We start from the raw sequence: 7268 nt of genomic DNA on the forward strand, positions 1-7268 counted from the left end.
GCGGCACAAGAGGAGCTCAGAACGGCGTTTATGAGAGAACTCTCCCAAACCCCCACGAAAGGATTGATGGCATGAAGTTTGTTGTCGGTTTGAATACACCAGTCCACCTGCCAGGAGTTGATAATTGACTTCCTGACCTCATATATCTGTACACGCACGTGATGCACAAGAGGGTTCTCACTCTCGGCTACGGTAGAAATGGGTGTTAGATTATTCTGGGAGTCGACAAAGAGAAGTGCTTCCATTATGTTATTGCATACTACATAGTGGATGGCTAATGGGATACCATACAATTCCGCAGTGAAAATACTGGCAATAGGGTTACGGTTTGTGGTTTTACTGAATGCGATGGAATAAACGGCACAACCCACAAAGGTTGAGATTTAGCTCCGTCGGTATTAAAATGAGTGCGGTTTCCATATTTCTGCTGTACGTCATCGAACTCTTGCTGGAGAATGAGCGGAAAGACAGTCAGTTACTAGTCACACGATTTAGGCAGAACGTCTCATGGAACAACTCCTTAATTTTTTTCCAGCAGAGTAACCTCAGTGAAAAGAAGATTAAGCGATTTCATACTTTCGACACAAAAACTTTATTTTGTTTTCAAAAAGACTGGAGGTCCTGCAAGTTTGGAGAGTATGGAAGGGATGGTTCGGAACACTAGACACCTTGTATGCATAGCAGAGGCTAAGATATTGCCTCTGCTATGCATCCGTTGAGGGTCCAATATCTTTAGGACAAACGGTTGTGCTGATCTATACACCAGAGCACCGTAGTCTAGGCGAGACCGTACTAAGAAGGTGTAAAGCAGCAAAACGTACCGTCGTTCCGATTCCCTGAACTTATGTGACAGACAGCACAAGTGACACCTGAAATGTTGTGTGCCTGTTTAACAAAGGAAGAAATATGCTGTTAAAATACAAAATAGGATCTAAAGACAACCCTCAGCGCAGTAAAAAAAATAAACACACACACACACACGCACATAGTCTTTTCAGGAGAAAACCGTTCCCGTTTTCTTTTACCCACTTTCTCTACTTTTTGTTGGTGAGTTGCAGCTTCCGCTACCAACTGAACGTGTCACAAGAAGAAACCGAAATCTGAACATCGTCCACATATAAGAAGTAAGATACTAACGGTCGTATAACCTAAGCCAGGACATTCATTTTGACTGTAAAGAGTGTAACACTTAATATTCCTCCCTGAGGGACACCACTCTCTTCGACAAACATATCCGATAGAATGGAGCCCAGCCGGACTTGGAAGGTTTGTCCCATCAAAAACCTTCGAATGGAACGTAACATGCGGCCCAAAACAGCGTCATTCATATCTCTAAGTAATCTATAATACCACGGCGTCGTATACATTGTGGAAATCAAATAATACGAACACACAGTGCTGGAAATACACAAATGCGTCGCGAATACAGGTTTTTAGGCGGACTACGTGTTGAGCAGTGGAACGTCCTGCTGGCAACCACATTGCACGAGTAACATCAAAGTCATTCTCTGCCTCTGGAAAATGCGCGGGGCGTCGATCAATGAGTCTCTCATAGGTTTTTCCCCGGCAGCTTGTGAGAGCGATGGGGCGGTAGTTCGTTGGTAAATAAATCTCTTTACTGGGTTTTAGCAGAGAGATTATGCGCGCTATTTCCAACACTGAGAAAAAAGGAGCCATCCACAAAAAGAATTGAAGAAAAGCACTAAATTACCCAAAGATTCAGCTGACACTTGCTTCAAAATTTAATAGTGGATCTTGTCTGGTTCAGTTGCGGACTGCTTCTTTTCGCCAAATGCTATTTTAAGTTTGAATAGTGCAAATGGCCTGTTTGTATGCTGTATCATGAGCACCAGAAAGAGAAACTAGCCGCTTTTTGCCGCTAAGATAAATTGTTTAAAAGATTGACTGTAGTTACTTGAGCTAGAGACGCCGTAAAAATGCTCCCGAGAACGTTGGCTTGACCCTCTAAAAATAATTACGACGAAAAAAGTGGGACTCTAAAGAACTGGTAGTCACTTCTAAACGTTTTGAAACGGTAGCAAACGTCTTTTGCAGAGAAAAATTTATTTATCCTAGAGAGGTAGTTGGTCCAAGAAACCCTATTCGTCTGTTTTATTGTCCAACAAGTATTGGTTCCGCCTTTATTAAATGTCATTCTGTTTCGAGTAGTGGGGTTCAGACGTAATGCTTCCCAGGCTTTGTTTTCAAGTCAAAGTCAAGTCAAATTTTTTATTGATTCCTGAATCAGAGAAAGGAGGCAGAGACAAAAGGAACTTACACGCTGCTTGGCTGGCCTCTGCCCCCTGTAGCAGCATAAAGAAAAACAAACATAAACGTAAAGACACTGGCATTTGACGCGTTCATTACATCACGGGAAAGACAACATTTCTATTGCTAAAAAGAAAAATGTAAACAAGAGGGAGAGAAAAAGAAGCTAAAAAGTAAGTGAAAAATAACACGCGGAAAACGCATACAATCATGTTATACTAAGCCTTTTTTTTTAGAGTTTACATGGCAGTAACCATTAGACAAAAAGTGAACATATTTGTTTGGTGGACATACTGAAGATATCTATATCGAGTTCATAAAAACAATTCAGAGGATGAGGAAGGCTACATTTTAATTTCTGATTCCCATAGTTGAAAATCTATTTTGCTGCGCTCTCCTCTTTTCATCAAGGTTTGCATCTCTCCAGAAGGCTTCATGAGGATTGGGATATACTACACGAAGCAGCATTTAAGATGCATTCGGTGACGTAAACTGCAGCATCGTCAGTAGACATATAAGAAAAGAAAAGAACCGAGTACGGCTTTTAACTTAAAGAAATACATATTCAGCCTTTATCAACTTACACCTTGGAAGGCGCCTTGGAATTAATAGAATTTGGTCAATGCATTCCAAAATAAGAAAACAAAATGTCACTGCTACAAGGCTGTCTAAAACTTGTCACAAAAAGCATAAAAGTAAAGACGGCAATGTGATGGAAAGGTCAATAAACTTTAATGTGGGCTCTTTTTCGTTAAAAAAACAAAGATGGGATGATAATAAAAGCCGTTCAGTAACTTCACCACGAGAATTCGGACGAGAGCTACCCCACAAAGAGTGGTGGGAATTAAAATCTTCGAAAATGAAAAATGGCGCGGGGAGCTGATTTTCGACTGCTTGCAGGTTATGGAGCTGCAGTGAAACGTTGAGAAGAATATACAGTGGCACGGCAGTGATGAGCCGATCGAGGAGTATACGAACTGCGACAGCCTCCCCTGGTGTCTGGAGAGGAATTTCGGCATATGCAGTTTCCCACTCGGTACTACCACTGCTACGCCCGCCGAAGGGTTGAAGGAAACGCGATTCTTCGTAAAGCACTGATGACAACGCAACACCTGCGTGTGTGTGTCATTTAGATGAGTCTCCAGGGAGCAAATGGTGGCAAAGAACGTCAAAAATAAATTCACGTTATCTATTTTACGGAGAAGGCCGCGGCAGTTCCATGATGGCTCTCTTTTTTGGTGTTACTGGGTGAAGCTAAACAAATATAGAATAAAGTAACGATTAAAGAATTCACTATGAAATCAAATCTATCTTTTTATGTGAAGCATTTTCCTTTTTTAATAACTTTATTTGCCTCCCAGTAGGGTAACTGGGGCAGAAAGAGAAGACTCTGATCCTGAGAGGAGTCCCTCCTTGTCGGACATAGGCTCATCCCACACACATCCAGTCAACGGTTCACCAGAATATCTCGGGGCAGAGGTTCGAGGTGGCCGGCTCCGGCACAGGGAGGGCGAAAGAGCAGGGGAAGCGGGGGGGGGGGGGGGGGGGGGTGGGGGGGGGTATCACTCTTTTCTCTAGCGTGGATGCCGGCTTACCAGTATCCTCCCCGTGGTTAAACGCTGCGCCATTGGCACCTTTCCCGCGGGTTTATATGGGGACGTCGACGAGGCAGAGAGATTGTCCGAAGGCGTCTGTGCTTCCCGCCGAGGCCATCACTGGTCGTACAGGTACCCTGCGCACGACCTCGGCATAGCCACCTTTTAGAGCGCAGCTCTTAGGCGCACGCTTCCGGCTTGAGCGGCGTCGGCGTCGCCGTCGGCGCAACTGCACGTTGCATTACAGGACGTTGCCTATAATGACATTTCACGTGACGTCACGTGCGACGTCACGAGGGTCCCAAATGACGTCACAGGGCACCATAATTTGGCGGGAAATGTTTCCGCCAAACTTAGCGGGAAAATTTTCGGCACTAGCGGGGAAATTTTTTCTCTTGATTTAGCGAGCAGATATTTTGGCCAAATTATATTTCCCGCTAAATATAGCCGGAAAATTTCTCCGCCAATATTTTCCGCTAAATTTAGCGGGAAAATTTTCCCGCCATCTTTAGCGGGGAAATTTCTCTGCTAAATTTTGCGGGGAAATTTCTCGGCTAAATTTAGCGGGGGAATTTACCAGGAAATCGTCCCACAATATTCCGGTAAATTCCACTCCGTACCCTTCCCTTTTCTTCCTCAAGAGCTGTGCTCTAATTCGGCATTACAAAAAATTGTAAGCCTGTTTCATTTTTGTTTGGTTTGCATATAAAGCTTATATTTACAAGTTGATGCGTCACACCTAAGACAAACAGGCTTTTGAATGCACAAACAAACAATTCCTGCTAATTGTTTTTGGTAAAAAAAAATAATATTGACGAAGTATTCGAGGGTGCGTACCTTTCACTAAACCGTTCGTCATCAATAAATTTTTTTTTTTCTAATTTCTGTTTAATGATGTGAAGCGCCTTGTTCGTTTTTCCTTTCAAACGTAGTTCCGACCAGTAACAACGTGAAACAACAAAAAAGACAAACAAAAACAACAACAACGTAGTTTGCCTTGCTGGTGGAAGAAAACCGCGTCGATCGAGTCAGTAAAACAGAAGCTGTATACTATGCGCGCCACAGTTACTCACAGATTAAGAAACCTACGATGCGGCCTATCACGATAACTCTTCTTGCTTTGTAATTATTTTTTTCTTTTTGCGTTCCGATTGGTCGAGGTTGCATTCTTATTGGCTGGAGAGAAATACTAGAATGCTCGGGATTGGCCGCGCCCTCTGTGTCTTAAACCTGAAGTATAACTATATGGTGGTTCATATTTTATCAATTAGATGCTTTCCTGAATTTCATTTTGTTAGTTGTATCCAGTTCATTTGGAAGTTTATTCACCCGGTAAGAATTGAGGATACCAACATCGGGATAGACGCTGTTATGTAAAGTTGTTATGGCCATAGTACTACATAACGGTTCATTTATTAGAATAGAAGGCAATTACAATTTGTGAGTTCTAGTTTTGCTTTCTGCAACGTTTACATTTGTAACACGTTTATGCAGGCTTTGTTGGTGAGGAGTGTAGCACCCGTTCGTGGAAGAAAAATTCGGCGCATTGTTTATTTGCGCAAATGCCCGTGTGATTTTAATTACTGCATAATATATTTGGTTTATTACCTCCCATTACTACCCGTGCGGTCACGTAATAAGCCGTATGGGATAGGAACATCGCGTAATAAATTTGACTCACCTTACAATAATGATCGCAATTACGAAGAAAGTTACACGACTCCAATATTATGCTTTTATGAAAAAAAAAAGAAAAGGCTCGCGAACTGCAATCTGTTGTTCTGTTCACAGTCAGAATGAGGTGTTGAAATGCAAGCTTTCGATGAACAACTCTTTTTCTTAACACTTTTCGTACAATAGCTAGCTCCGCTATCTCATCGATTTGGCACACAAATAATGGAGAGTTTTAGAATAGGGGGCCCCAACGTTTGGGTTTCCCTAAGAAATTGGGAAACCCAAACGCAACAAGGTTGGTGTCGACGGCTCATAGAATAGGGGTTTCTCAATGCACCACAGCGGCTTACGTTTCCCGCTTGCCGCGCCAATGCCGCTAGAGAGCGTAATAATAATTTAAAAAAAAATGATAAACGTAAAACATTTGCGCTTAGCAAGTACTTTTTGTTTACAAATAATAGTCAAGTTCAATCACAATCAAGCGGGCTAAAACAAGAGACACTCTAAAATTAGTATTGGAGTAAAGTTGACATTTGGGCTAGTTGGTAGTCTAACATACTGAGGTATTTAGCGCACAAGGTAGAGAGAAGAAGGTCAGGACAGAAAACAGCGCTCTTTTCTGTCCTGTCCTTCTTCTCTCTACCTTGCGCGTTAAATAGCTCAATATGTTAAAATCAGTATAAATGTTGTTGGCTGTATTCAGCCAAAAGAATCCAATCCGTAGCGCGTTCCAATTTGGCGCCCGTTCTCAGATTTTTTGGGCGTTTGTGTGCGCTTTGACCGTCTGTCGGCGAAGATTTAGGCCTCCAACTATGCCGAAACTGAGATGAACGCGAGCGAGCATACTCTGCGAGCAGCTGCTTTATTTAGATTTATGCTGGAGCGACTCTGAAGCCTTGAAATGTTTGTTTTCAAGCTGCAGGTGTCGTGCCACGAACGAAATCCACTCGGAACTGCAGAGCAGCAATACGTTGCCATGTCAACAATTACCGCATCTCTTTAGGTTTAGGAAAGGCCAGAATCGGGGACGATCTTTCAAATGGGGCGAGCCCACCGCTCATTCTTTGTGACTTGAGCGAAATAAAGGAAATCGAAAGCCGGTTGCACCATTCATTGGCAATGAAATCGGCTGATACTGCAGCGACCATGACGAATTCGCTCCGAAGCGAGCGGAAAGGGCGCCGCCATGTTTGCCGACACAACCAGGCCCCAAACAATTGGGGGCCCCACGCTATTTTTCGAATTCTGCGTTGGGGGCGGGCGCCAGACCAAAACCTCAAACGGAGTTTGGGTTCTTTGGGGCCCCCAAGCATTGGGGACCCCTATTCTAAAACTCTCTAATGACGTATAAGCTAAAATGCCGCAAAAAGGTATACTTCTACAGCATTCTTCCAACGCCAAAGATATGACCAAAAAATTTAAAAGGTCAAATATGTTTTATTAAGTTTTTATATTTGACAGTATAAAGAGTTAAGTTGTCTAGAAGTAAGGAAACGTTAACCGATCCCGCACACTAAAAAGAAGGACTGGCAGTTTAAGAAACGTTGGGCGTCACTTGTTACCTTCACGGTCTCTGCTTCGGGAATAGTTTATTGACGTTCTTATCGGCTAAGGACGCAGAGGAGATAATAGGCAGTTCCGGACACTTCACACCCTGCGTTTCTTAAGTTGTCATTGACTTTATAGTCGTAATTTATTTTTCTAAAAATAACACACAAAAAAAGACGAGAA

This window comes from Ixodes scapularis, unplaced genomic scaffold (assembly GCF_016920785.2).
Source record: "Ixodes scapularis isolate PalLabHiFi unplaced genomic scaffold, ASM1692078v2 PGA_scaffold5__190_contigs__length_132052651, whole genome shotgun sequence".
NCBI lineage: Eukaryota > Metazoa > Arthropoda > Arachnida > Ixodida > Ixodidae > Ixodes > Ixodes scapularis.